This window comes from Mastomys coucha, unplaced genomic scaffold (genome assembly GCF_008632895.1).
Source record: "Mastomys coucha isolate ucsf_1 unplaced genomic scaffold, UCSF_Mcou_1 pScaffold22, whole genome shotgun sequence".
NCBI classification, from domain to species: domain Eukaryota; kingdom Metazoa; phylum Chordata; class Mammalia; order Rodentia; family Muridae; genus Mastomys; species Mastomys coucha.
In genome coordinates, this window is record NW_022196905.1 from 171,796,857 (window position 1) to 171,811,767 (window position 14,911).

At 40.3% G+C, this 14,911-nt stretch overlaps 1 long non-coding RNA gene across 3 annotated transcripts in view; it reads right to left on the bottom strand.

Annotated features, from left to right (window-relative positions):
* Nucleotides 1–513: 513 nt before the first annotated feature.
* LOC116069107 overlaps nucleotides 514–14,911 on the bottom strand; it is a 160,257-nt gene continuing 145,859 nt past the window's right edge. For all 3 annotated transcript variants that reach the window (XR_004109849.1, XR_004109844.1, XR_004109845.1), the window contains 2 exons: nucleotides 1,706–1,915; nucleotides 514–799 (listed from right to left, as the gene is read on the bottom strand). This is a non-coding gene — a long non-coding RNA (uncharacterized LOC116069107). The remainder of the gene's footprint in view (nucleotides 800–1,705; nucleotides 1,916–14,911) is intronic.

A 14,911-nucleotide genomic window follows, 5' to 3' on the forward strand; every position in this document is an offset into this window, starting at 1 on the left:
TTAGTACATGTGTATGCACTAATGAATGGATCCTACTGAGATAATTAACAGAAAATAATTTCAGAATCATAAAGTACATTGATTATTTTATTACTATACCACACATGCAGTATAGGATGCTTCTGTGTGTCCTCTGAATGCAACTGGGAAGAGACCAGATCTTGGAATAACAATCCCTTTTTGATCTTCACATGCCACCATGATAGAAGAAAAGTCCTGAACTTCCAACCAGACGATGCACATTGACAGTATATCTAAACACAGTTCCCTGATAATCCAAAGCATTCCAGTTGACTGCAATTGTACTTCACCCTTGCCATGCAGATCTGAGAGGATTACTATGCATAACGAGTGAAGATGCTTTGAGGACTGCAGTTTTACTTAAAAGTACTACAGCAGAAGCTCAAGGCTGCTGTCCCACCTGCCGGTAAGAGTGGAAGAGCATCCAACAGGCTGTGATCATAGGCATCCCCATGTCTCAGGTGAAGTAGTGTGTTCTCTGTAGATTATATTCAGTCAGGCAGCCCACAGCAGAATGATATCTGTATACAACAAATAAGCCCCCTAAAAGGTGGACATCGGCTTCCATCTTCAGCATCAGGAAACAGATGAGGAGAAATCTTTCCTGAGTTGGACAACTTCTGCGACATTAGTCCTATCTTGTTATTTCCCCATCATCGAGATAGCCTGTCTGTGACAAATGTGTTCTGCAGGTGACACTATTATACACTTTTCTTGCCTGCTCTGTGCCTTTTCCATTTTGATGGCTGCACTCCCTCCCAGGTTTCCAGTGTCCTTCCTTAAAAAAAAAAAAATAATTGTCACCTAAGATAAGTGGGGTGGTACATACCTGAGATGCCGGCATTCCGAGGGCTGAGGCAGATGGATCATGAAAATGAGGCCAGCTGGGGCTATATTGTAAGAGTCTGTCTCAAAAATAATCATCTACAGGTAAGTCTTTACTGATTTCCTTACTGCAGCTGTCTCTTGAGATATTCAACATCTCTCTGCAGAGACACTAAGGACTGTGTAAACCAAGTTTTCATGACACACTGCTCACATGGGTTTTCTTTTTTCCATTCCTATGGATATTATTTTTCTGGGGTGTCTGAGTCAGGGTTTCTATTCCTGCACAAACATCATGACCATGAAGCAAGTTGGAGAGGAAAGGGTTCATTTGGCTTATTTCCACATTGCTGTTATCACAAGGGAAGTCAGAACTGGAACTCAAGCAGGTCAGGAAGCAGGAGCTGATGCAGAGGCCATGGAGGGATGTTCCTTACTGGCTTGCTTCTCCTGGCTTGCTCAGCCTGCTCTCTTATAGAACCCAAGACTTCCAGCCCAGGGATGGCACCACCCACAAGGGGCAATTGAGAAAATGCCCCACAGCTGGATCTCATGGAGGCACTTCCCCAACTGAAACTTCCTTCTCTGTGATAACTCCAGCCTGTGTCAAGTTGACACACAAAACCAGCCAGTACATGGGGTAATTAATTTACTGGCAACTCCTTTGCACAAAGCTCCACAACGATCCCTATCAGTCATATTTTCACATTACTGTAACAAAATACATGCCAGAACACAAGGATTCTGACCATCACAGCAGGGAAGACATGAAGGAGGAGTTCAGCTCACAATTCACACAGCTGACCAGAAAGTAGGGGAAGAGTACCTCTATGTCCAGGCACATTGCTTCTGTGGTTACCTTTTATTCTGTCCTGATACTCAGCCATGGGATTGTTCCAACCACACTGAGAGAAAGTCTTCCTCACTCCATTAGTCTTCTCTGAAAATACGTTCATAGATATAACCAAAGGCACTTCTCACTATTCTCCTTGGTGATTCTAAATCCCATCAATCTGCAGGTGACAATCAACCATCACAGCTGACTTGCACAACTTAGGAGTTGACCTGACTGGTATGAAAGAGAAGAAAGAAATCACAGACATACACATAGAAAAGTTGGGAACAGATAGACCTTTCATTCTGATGGAGATGCACCAGCAGCCTAGATACTAGGCATGTGGATTGTGTACAGATGAATGGGGAGGCAGGTTAGCCAATCTCAGTAGGTCTCAGTAGTGGAGAAGTCTTAAGCCATAGTCATCCCTCATCCAGGAGGAAGAAATTGTGGTTAATACTTTCTACAGACACTATCAAGAATCATATTTGGATCAGAGGAAGGCTTTGTAATTTCCCTAAGCCTGACCCAGGGAAGGCCTTGCCACTCCCATGGGTCTGAAGCATTGGAGACCTTGACATGGCCATGTGCACATCAACAACACATATACACTCAGGAATTCAGCCACTCCTACATGGCATCATGGGAAAGAATTATGGAACAACCCTTTGCTTTAGAGGAGTTGAATCCAGGGTCTTTCTCTCCTTCTACCTTCACTCTGAGAGCTTTCTACCTTCTGTTTGCATGGCCCTCGCCTCCTTAAGCATCTCCCTCTGACCTCTCCACAGAAGACACCTTGCCTCCTATGAACACATTCACCCAGTTACTCTTTTTTATGGGTTCAGAGATTTTTTTTCCAGTGTACCCAATAGGGGTTCCACTCCTTGAAACTCTTTCCTGACCCTGTAAGAAGCTGAGTAATCTTGAATGAACTTAACCCTTCTGTGGTCTCAAACCCCTTAGATATACCACAGGCTACTGCATCTACCAAAACAATCAAATAAAACCTGGGGCTGGAGAGATGGCTCAGTGGGTAAGAGCACTGACTGTTCTTCAGAATGTCCTGAGCTCAAATCCCAGCAACCACATAGTGGCTCACAGCCATCCGCAATGAGATCTGATGCCCTCTTCTGGTATGTCTGAAGACAGCTATAGTATACTTACAAATAATAATAAATAAATCTTTTTTAAAAAACCCAAAATACTCTTGTAGTAATTAAAAACAATACTGTGGGAAAACACTAGTCACTATTGCAACAACATACACTTTGGAGCATGTGGTAAGTACTTTGACTATTTATAGCATCATTTATGAACTCTGTTGTGATAACCTGGGTTCCTGTTCACCAAACTGAGAAACACTATGGCTATTCACTGACAGTTTACTACATGCACCAGGCTTCCTTTAGGTATTACTCTATTTGTCTGACCCTATGAAGTGTATATGTTCATTTCATCAGTTGAAGAATGCATGACCTGAGTACAGTCACAGAATTGAGAATAAACACTTAGAACATGAGAGAAAGCAGGATTTAAACCCACAGCCATGCTGTTAACTACTGATCACACTTAATCACTCTCTGACTATGGCTGTGTCTACCTATGTGTCCTATAGCTGGTATAAAATACATTTCCAATTATTTCTTAGTTAGTGAATAGAACACCTCTCTAAGGCAAGGCAAATACAAGAAAACGCACAAAACAATGTGATTGTCCCATGAATCCTTGAGTTGCTTGTGGTGGATAAAGCTGACCTAGCTTTCTCTCATTTGTTGCTATTTCTTTTTCATGAAGGAAAAAAAAAACATCAGAAATAAATTGTAGGCAGATGTCTCATTCCTCCAACTTATTATTCTTGGTAAAAATATTGAGTGACATAATGCATCACAAGACTGCCATGACTAAGAATGGAATAATACATCAAACAGGCATGGCTCTTAGAGAAACTTCTAGCCAGGTCTTATCTAATGATGGATTTGGTTATGAGGATAAAGTTATTAATATTACAGAAAGGTAAGAGAAATGTTTACTGGCAGGATGTATTTCTAAACAAATATGAAAGCATGTTTCAAGTTTAAAATATCACAGAATGGAGATATCCTTTGATAATGAAAGGACCTACTGAGCTTTCCTCTAACAAATAGTGTCTGAAGTCAAGACTCTTAGCATGGGAACAAATGGCAGAAAATGTGGACTGTGTGAGGAAAGGCACATAAGGGCTGGAAGCAGTATATCAAAGAGCTTAGCCTTCCCAGTGGACGACAGAGTCATCACAGATTTCTAGGGATGAGAAAAGCACCAAAGTGGTACATAATTCTAGACATAGTGGCTAGGATTAAAAGAAAAAAAAGAAGTGATGTTAGAAACAAAAGGATAAAGAGATTTAAGGAAAATACACAGAAGGAAGGATCAGCAAGATATAATAGCCACCCAGATAAAAATCATAAAATGTGAGGAAGGGGAAGAGATAAACAGATTTGAAAGGAAAGAAAATGACATATCTCTTTGTAGCAAGGGATGGGACTTATGGGGGAGGAAAGCAGCTGGTCTCTAGTTCCTGATATGGTACCACTCTGTTCCTCAAAGGATGAGCAACAATAAACCCTCCTGTCTGGTGAGCTATTTGGACGACCACTCTCACCTGCTCCATGCATGTTGCTGCTGTTGATAACATTAGGGTCAAGGAAGGGTCAAAAATAAACCACTTACTTTGGGATAATATTTATATCTTTGCGTTATGTGTTTTTATTTGGCAAAGGCTTGCTCTACCCCAAGGGAATTTTCCACACAAAGGACTCTGAATGCCCTACGTGGCCTCTAGAGATGGTGACTAGGTGCTATTTTCTTACAGATAACTGGCAGTTAATTGATTACTTGGTTGACTAACCTCACTGAGTTTCCCTTGCCATACCTCTTCCAATTTTCCATCCCATCAGCCTATCCTTGATGCCCATATGCCTGTCCTTGGGCAGAGCAGCATTAGTAGATGTGTCAAACTAAATTGTCTTTTCACTTCCCCCTGTAGTGGTCATTGATATCCCCTTTGAAAATTGTTCTATTTCCATACTTTCTACATAATCAAGAAAAATATTTTGGACATTCCAAAATATCCCATTATTTATTTTGCAAATGAACCTGTAGGGTATGGCTTCCACAGAGTGGGAATTTGTTTCCAAGTGCTACCTTCTTTCAAAGACGGACAGTAATATATAGGGACCAGTATACAGAATGTAAGTCTGCTCTGCTACAAACAAATCGAAAAGAAGCTGGGAAAAACATGGGCAAGGGCAGCCTGGAGATTGTCCTACATGATGTAGATATTTCTAAATGATAATTTTTAAGGATGCATCAATTTTAGCACAATTTGATTTAATCTCTACTGAAATAAAACAGTTGAGAGAAAAAAACTAAATAGGAGACTTGGTTTGGGTTCCCTTCCAAAGTTCCAGAACATAGCCATCTTAGAGTTGAAACAAAATAGGCTTTGTCAACAGGCTTGTACATCCCCCAGCCCCGAAACCCCAACCCCCAACCCCCAGTAGTGTGAGGCAGCTTTATACAAGTGGGAATCCTCAAAAGAACTCAAAGTCTTATCTGATTTCCACTACTGCAGCCTGTGTGAACCAGAGCATGATCATGTGTTACTCTATGGCTTGGTTTCCTTGGTAGTTAGAATGGAAATGTACATACGTAACTGGTTACCTGTTAAGCTTAAAGTTTGAATCCCATCTCACTCACAAGATCATACATTGGAAACTTGATCCATAGCAGATCTATAAAGGTCATGGGGATATTAGGTGCGGAAAAACTAGAGGAAGTGAGTTACTGAAAATCTACCTTTGGATGTTCTACCTGGACTCCAGCTCTTGTCTTCCTCTCTGCCAAGATATAATATTATTCTGGAAGGTTCTCACTAGACTCTAGCCCTTGCCTTTCTGAAATCTGCTTCCTACCTATCATGCCATAATAGTTTTCATTTATTGCACACACCAATGGCTATGATATTCTACTTGAAGTGCATGGAGCCAAGTATCCCTTAAACCTCTGAAATTTAACCCTCTTTAAACCATGAACCCATAACAGAGCCTTCTTTCTTTAAATTACTCATTTCAGGAGTTTTGACACAGTTTTGAGAAACAAGGAACACAGTTTCTAACCTATCTTAGGTCTAGCATGGGTCTGACATATTGCAGGCACCTGATCATTTTAAACTATTATTATTAACTGAAAGTCTGAGCAGTGACTAGGCAGATGATAGATAGATAGATAGATAGATAGATAGATAGATAGATAGATAGATAGATAGATAGATATAGACAGACAGAGATATATCAGTCTGAGCAAGCCAGTATTCAGCACTTCTGTGCTCCTGTGTCCTCTGCATCAGTCCCTGCCACTAGGTTACAGCCCTGCTTGGGCTCGTCTCCTACTTCTTTCAGTGATGGACTCTGATGTGGAAGTGTGAGGCCAAATGAACCTGTTCCACCCCACCCCACTTGCCTTTGTTCATGCTTTTTAACCTTAGAAATGGGCCAATTTGCTTCCAAAAGTTAAAGTAGAAAAATAAATAAGAATAAGTAGATTTCCATTTTTAAAAACTGTAAGCTTTTAAGCTCCTTTTTATAAAATGCTAGAAGCATCACCAGCAGCATTTTGCTTGTTTTCCTCAGGGCAACGCTAAACTGCCACTGAGAAGACCAACACCTTTCTGACAGGAGGATGAGAGTGGCTTCCAGCTAGCTAGCAGTCCTCACCACTCTCTTACAATGTGTTTCCTTAGACATCACTAGTGTGCAGGCATTCAATTCTGCCCCCATAATTAAGCTTTCTTCCTAAGGGACAGAATACTTTCCTTTCTTGTAGAGGTCTCAAGAGGTGGTTGGTTTTCATCTCCTCATTTGAACCTTGTGAATCCTTTCTACTGGGCCATTGAGATATGCCCAGGCCCTTAAGCATACATATTATCTTAGGACGCAATCTGAATTAATCACAAGATATGTCCTCACATTCATGTTGGATTGTCATCCTATCTACTGCTTCAAACCTCACCCTCATAGGGGCTACATCTATGTTCCACAAGACTAGCTAGCACGAGCCTTCAAGTTGAAAGCTTGTATAGAAGAGTTTTTCTTCTCATCTACCACTTCTAATCATTAAGGCTCTTTGGCATTATCCTCCCAGCCGAACAGAGAGTAGGAGAAAAAAGACAGAAAGGCACTGATCAGAAAAGCCCCGAGAACTGTACAAGATGAGGAACCTATGAGAAGCCCTCCGGACTTTGTGCATCAAGAATATTTTGTGAGGAACTCAACAGAGGCCTGTAAAATACATTTCATATAAAGAATAAGTTGAAAAGGGCAAAACAAGCTGTGAGTGTGACAAGAAGCAAAAAGAAAAAAAGGTGTATAGTGAAATATTGAGACTGCAAATCCTACTGGAAACAAAGCGGTTGTAACCTTTGTGTCTCCTTAAACAGCAAGAAACATCTCCTTCTTTGTTTCAGTGTTTGTCCTGTGTGATTGATGACTTGCTGTTTGCTGGGGATGCTGATGAAATGCCCCACATATAAAAATGGGGCCAACAAAGCACTTCCCTACAGAAGAAGCATGCAGTTGTAAAGGGCAGTGTGGGGCCTGGCAAAATAAAGAAGAGTGTAGAAAGAAATACAGAGATTGGCAGGCTGACCACTACCCACTTGGAACTGGCTATCCTCTTCACTGTGATGGTCACTGTCTTCAAACTTTCCCAGACATGATTCTAGGACATAAGGCTACATCCTGTCCACTCTATAGACACTCTCAAGCTTGAAAAGCCAGATCTCATCCTTTTTTAATCAGTCCTGATGTGTATTCCATCCTCCAGGCCTTTAGGTCCCTCATCCTCATCTTCTCTCTTCACCATTGCTTAAAATCTATTTCTAATTCTACCCCATGTCTGGACCCTCTCCACCTATGAAGAAGCCCCTCTTTCTTCTAAATTTCATAACAAAAACAAACAAACAAACAAAAAACTATGTCTATGTCATATACCAACTCCATTGTAAGCAACTCAAAATTCAGTCAAATATAGACCTGCCTTTTTATACCAAATGTAATAGCTGATATGTAGCCCATGGTAGTTGATACGTGAGTTGAATGTGGGACTTGGCTGGACCCTTCATTACTTTCTTCCTCTCCTATACATGATTCTAACTCCAACAGTTAGAAGTTTCTTGAAGCCAAGAACCCTGGCAAAGTCTACGTGGTATAAACCAAGAGCAGATGATACACAATTGCTTGACAGATTTTAGTGACAGGAAGAAGCTCAAAGTTTTCAGAGGAGTCATGATGCAGTAGCAGATGCTGTTTTCCTTAAATGGTAAACATCACCTCATGCCTGCAACACTGTTCAGGCTCAGAACAGCCTGGAGCTGCTCAATTCAGCTATTTCTCTAAACTCCAGGGAAAATCCCCAAGTTTGCCTGAGGGACTGTCAAGTCCCACCTCAAAATGAGTGACTGTTATCAGGGTGGGCAGCCACACTGTGGTTGACACCTCGGATCTCTCTGCACCTTATCCTCAGGCAGAGAAGGATATATCACACTTCATCAGTTCATGTGTCAGAACGTGTTTGATTGTGTAAATGCTTTTGCTCTGGGTTCCACCTGGGACATAGGATTTGCAAATCCATATGAGATCTTGATATGCACCTCATTGGTGAATGGAGGACTATAGGATGAGCCTGGGCTGTCACAGGGAAATGAAGCAGGATGGCAGTCTGTTCCTCTTCAATTCTTCCCCCACCCCTTGAATCTCCTTAGCAGACAGAGGAGAAACCAGTGCTAGTAAACAGATATGTTTGCAGGCCTGGAGTAAGAATGCACATGAAGGAAGAAAAACTATCATTGGGATGTTCTCCTGTCTGAAATAATTGCTCTAAGACCATAAGCTTTAAATAATAAGTTTTCTAAAGCCAAAAAAAAAAGGTAGAATTGTGTATAAGCAAATCATTGGTGTGTACAAAATTCTATATTTCTTTCCATGCAAACAGCATTTCACATGGAAATCAGGAAATTGAGCAACAGGTGGAATTCAATGCATTTTGCAATCACATGTAGGATGTAAGAGTGGTACAGCACCATGGAATTCTGGAGAGGTTGTTTGGCAGGTAGCACTATCACATGCCTACAGCTGAATGACTTGGTTACTCTGAGATTCTATAACTCTCGTAAAGGCAGAGTGGATGAAAGATGGAAGGTGAGGACATTCTCAAACCATTCTCTTGTTATTTGACCACTAGAACTGTCCCCAACCCCCATCGACTAAGCTTATTTTAGCCTCAGACTTGCACTTACAGCCCAGGTTAGCGCATCAAGGTAACTCAGAAGAAACAGTCCATCATGGTGCTGGCTGAGTGCATGCAAATGGTCCTGCCTGCCTCCCAATCTTGAATCCTCTTGAAGATGGCAACTCAGTCCCATGGAATGTTTGATGAAAATGTCATAAAGTGTCTTTATAAAGGAGCACCAAGGGATGCAAAGTGCTAAGGAGGCTTTGAAAGTGCTTTGAGACCAGTGATGCACTTGCCAGAACTGAAGGGGTAATGAAGTGCATTTGCTTCCACAGCCTAGAGACCAGCCATACAAAGAGGACCACCAGCCTTAAGGCTTCACATTTTGATTGACAGAGGGAGCAGACCCATCAGAATTCCCAGGGGAAACTCAAAGGATTCCAAACTTAACTTCACTTTTATTTCCTTCTGTTGTCTGGGGAGGGTCCCACACTTATTAAATCTAATGGAAGACAGAGTCAAAGGCATCTTTGAGTCTATCTTTATTGCCCAAACACCCTGGCACAGGATTTAGAATATATCGGGATGGATAAACCTGTCCAGGTGCCCTGAAGTCTCCAGAACAGTTGGTTTAGTTCACATTTCAGTATTTCTGGGCCATGGTCCCCAAGGCTATGAGTGTTACATCATGACATACACATCATGAATAGTGCTAACACCTAAGCCACATGGGAAACTTCTTTGACCGAGAGCAGTTGTTATCAACATGTAGAAATCATTCAGTCCTAATAATATTAGATTATGAATCTAACCTAGAAAGGAATATGGGGACTGTCAAATAAGAACTGGTTGATTATTTATTTTCAAACCATTGTCTATGGAATATAAACAATATGAACAGGAAACTCCTTAATTCTGTATCTTCTACATGGCATGTTTTCTTTTTTTAAAAATTTTTTAATTTTTTTATTTTGTTCGATATTTTCTTTGTTTACATGTCATACGATATCTCCGTTCTCAGTTACCCCTCCAAAAAGTAAATCAAAAAACAACAACAACAAACCCTTCTTCCCCCTTCCTTCCCCCTTCCCCCTTCCTTCCCCCTTCCCCCTTCCCCCTTCCTTCCCTACCCTCTCCTGCTTATTGGCCCTGGCATTCCCCTACACTGGGGCACAGAACCTTCACAGGGCCAAGGGCCTCTCCTCCCATTGATGACCGGCTTGGCCATCCTCTGCTATATGCATGCTGCTGGAGCCATGAGTCCTCCCCCCACCACCATGTGTACTCTTTGGTTGGAGTTTTAGTCCCTGGGAGCTCTGAGGGTACTAGTTAGTTCATATTGTTGTTTCTCCTAAGGGGCTGCAAAACCTTTCACCTCCTTGGGTCCTTTCTCTAGCTCCTTCATTGGGGACGCTGTACTCAGTCCAATCGATGGCTGTGAGCCTCTACTTCTGTATTAGTGGGGTACTATTTATCCTAGCCATTCTGACTGATATGAGTTGGAATCTCAGGGTTGTTTTGATTTGCATTTCCCTGATGACTAAGGATGTTGAACATTTTTTTAGGTGCCTCTCAGCCATTCAGTATTCCTCAGTTGAGAATTCTTTGTTTAGCTCTGTACCACATTTTTTAATAGGGTTATTTGGTTCTCTGTAGTCTAACTTCTTGAGTTCTTTGTATATATTGGGTATTAGCCCTCTATCAGATATAGGATTGGTAAAGATCTTTTCCCATGGCATGTTTTCTAACTCTTCCTGTTCTCAGTCATCATTTAAAATAACTACCTTTCCATATTTCAGATTCAATTGTCCAGTAGTAGAGCAGGAAGCTGCCTTTAGTTCATTGTCATATAAACATGTGGTTGCTTAAGAGGGAGTGGAGCCTAAAGAGAGGCCCAGCCACTCATCTCACCAAGACCATGTTCACTCTGGTTCTATGGAGTTCCATCTGCTTCCAAGCTCCCTGGAGTCTCTTCTTCTGGCTATCGATTAGGGTCCCAGGAATAATACACAAAACTGATGGACATCTTAAGACAAATGACTGGACCCCACCCCTAAGGAAAAGGGACCTTCTAGATACCAGCTAAGCCCTGCTCTGATATCCTGAGAGTGATAGTTAATCTTGACTACTGATTTAACTAAACTGAAAGATGGGTACATTTCTGAGTATGCCTGTGAGAAAGTGTCCAAGGATGATTGACATGTGGAACAGTATATAAGGTAAGATCTGTCATGAGTGTGGGTAGAACATCCAGGGAACTCGGTGGAATAAAGTAGAAGAAAACACCAACCAGCCTGCTTCTGCTCCTCTGTCCCTCAGGTATTATACCCATTACTTCTGTCATCACATGTACATATCAGACTTTCACTCTTCATCCTTTCAATAAAGATGCAACAAACACATTATGTGGGTGTTTCAGGACACCAGCATTGATATAGGACTAAATCAATGGTGTACCCACTATATATATATAATGTATATATATATATATATGTATATATATACATATATATACATATATATATACACTAATAAAAAATGTACATAGTGCTGGATTGTCTAGTAACATGCAAGTTCTGACAGCCAGCATGCGCAGAACAGCTTCTGTGTGCATAGCATTTTGGCAAAAGGATGAGTTGTCTCCAGACATTGGACCATGTCAAACACAGCCTGTTTATAGTGCTGTTGGTTCCTTTTACAGAATTTGAAATGGAAGGAAGGGAGTGTGTAAGAGAAAAAGAATCCTGATAGCAAAGCATGTTTCTTGTCAATCAAGACACTGCATAAAGCCTATGGACGGTTGTTAGGCACAGAGTAAGCAGAATTGCTCGAAGATTATTTGATCCATAACCATAGCTGTATAGTGCTGCCAAAATGCCACGAAGATGATTGGCTTCTGGGGATTTAGAATACGGCCTTTGTCCTTCCTTTTATAGATGATTCCGAACATCTTTATGTGTAATAAGCCAACTAGATCTAGGCGATGCCATCATTTAGAGATGTGTGTCCTAGGAGTTATAAAGACACATCAAATATACCTATAAACACCTGCCAGTGAGTGATAGTGTGTGATAAAAAAAAAAACAAAAAACTTCCTGACCAATTAATCAAAGCCTCAAAATGCAACTTCAGTGCACTATTCCCCTTGGCAAATTCAGTGGAGGAATAGGGCTGCTCTGAAACTGGTCAGTCTTGCATTCACAGCCTGGAATTTGGGGGAAAGTTATTGTCTTAAGTAACATTTTGCACATCTTTATTAAGAAAGAGCCTCATCTCTCAATTCCATTTTGACCAGATGGCCACATTCTTTGACTTAAATATTAGTTGAGTCTTGGCCATAGAGCCAATAGACTTTTGAGCAAACTGCATTTAAAGACTGAAGATTTTGAGGAAAGTGATAGATATAGTATGTTGCTTATTTAGCTAGCATTAAGACAATCAAAACGGTCTGTGATTGTGTTCATTTAGACATATTCAATAAATTAATCATATTGCATAATGAGTGCATGTCAACCTTACAGGATTTAGAATCACCTGGTAGATAAGCCTTTGAGGCATTCTCTAGGTTAGGTCAACTGTGGGATGCACCACTTCCTGGGCTGGGGTCTCAGAATAACTAAATAGGAAAAGGCAACTGAACACAACCATTGATACCCCTCTGCTTCCTGACTACAGATAAAGTACGGCCAGCTGATAGGTGTTCCTTCTGCTCTGTTTTCCCCATGGCCTGGCCTGCCGTTCCTACTGTAACACAATGATCCCCTCCAAGTCTGAGCCAAAATAAATCCTTCCTTCTTTCCTTAGGCATTTTTTGTTACGTACTTTGTCAGAGAAGCATGGAAGGTAACTAATACATATTGAGCTCAGAAGACATTGTCCTTTCACACAGAAACGCAGATAGATATAGGGCTGGTATCGTTGTCTCTACTCCTTCCACACAGCCAGAGACTACCTACAGCAATCCCAGGAAATGTAATTTACTGAGACAATCCTAGGAAATGGCGCTTTCATGTCTGTCCACTCTAATAATTCCACGTGAAAACCTCAGTCTTGGTTCTACCCAGGCCCTTGCGGGTTCCTGATGCAGATAGATAGATGCTATGGCTCCCCTCTTATCAATGTGCTTATTCACTGCTAGAACTAGGCTGATAATTCAGAGATGTCCCTAACTTCTCATTCTCTGGCTATGTATGACCCAGTAACAACAATAGTTCCTTCCTATTATTCTTGCCTGTCAACCCAGCATTTATCTGTCTGTCTGTCTATCTGTCTTTTTTTTTTAATAAAAACTTTTATTGCATTATGATGAGAAAAGTTACATGATTTCAATCTATCTGAAATTGTTAACATTTAAAAACATATTTTAATTAAATAGAATTGAATCACATTCTAGTTTCCCTTTTGTACTACCGCCCCTCCCAGAGACCCCCCTTAGATCCCTACAATATCTTTTTTGTCATATTCCTTAAAATTTATAAAATATTATAACAATAAAATAAGTATTATAAAAGTTGTTTGATATAAAACAACAATCAATTTAACAGTCTTATGTAGATGCTCATCTACAGCAATAGTGAAAATACATTTTTCTCAATATAAATTTTAAATAACTCCAAATCTATTAACTGTATACTTCAATATAATACATCACTACTAGTATTTTCTTAAATGAACATGAATATATAGAGTCTTTTTGTTTATTTTGTATTTAGTCAAGTTTAAAATTTTGGCTCTTACTGTGGTATAAGCCTAAATAAGAACAATTTTTAGACATTGGGTTTCATTGTAATAAGGCTGTATTTCAATGACACTCACATCACCAAAGGATTTTAGCTTCATCGTAGCTAAGCTGAGAGTTGATAGTTCTGCTGCACCAAGAAATGAACTGTAGGCTTGATTTTTTGATACAGACTTCCTGCTATGGTCAAAGCTATTTGACTTGAGTGAATGACTTCATTCTCAGCCCACAGAGAACAGGTTACATTCATTTAAGAAATGGTGTGTGTATTAAGATGGTCTATCCATAAAGTCATTTGCCAACTGTTTCAATGAACAATGGTTTTGCTTGGAGGGTGGCACAGACATTAGGTGAGGGTAAGAATTTGGTTCATTAGCATTCATGGAAAAGCATTCATCTCAGAGAAAGAGTAACTTATAAAGTCCTCTTCTTCAAACTTGATACATGAGTTACAAATGTCAAGCAAAGCATTCACTCGCACTTTGTTGTTCTCTTACAAGCCACCTCCCTAGTTAATCATCTATGTTTCTTTTGGATATGTAAATACTTTTGAAATATATAAGCTGTTCTGAAAACCATAGTATAGTGTAAAAACACTAAATAAACAATACTACTAATAGAGAGGCTGAGATAGGAGAAGCAAGAATTCAAGACCCTTATGTTGTACACAGCCAGACACTGTCACAAACATACAAGCTGACAGTGTATATAGACTGTACAGTGTTGGACCTATTTCTCCAATTACCAAATTAGAGAGAGCATGGGATGACAAATTTCCAATTCCTCATATTATTGGATTTCAATCAATTAGGATAAGTTGGTAATATTAATTTTCAAATTAATATATTAAGAAAAAGTAATTGTCACTTCCTGTTGTTTTTGTTGTAAAAGGTGGAATTAGGTTTGTGTGGATTTGTTGAAAGATTACCTTCTTGCTTCTTCTAGGGTATAGTTTTGCTCCTTATGTTGATTTTTTCCATCTATTATCCTTTGTAGAGCTGGATTTATGGAAAGATATTGTGTAAATTTTGTTTTGTCATGGAATATCTTATCTTCTCCATCTATGGTAATTGAGAGGTTTGCTGTGTATAGTAGTCTGGGCTGGCATTTGTGTTCTCTTAGGGTCTGTACGACATCTGCCCAGGATCTTCTAGTTTTCATAGTCTCTGGTGAGAAATCTGCTATAATTCTGATAGGCCTGCCTTTATATGTTACTTGCCTTT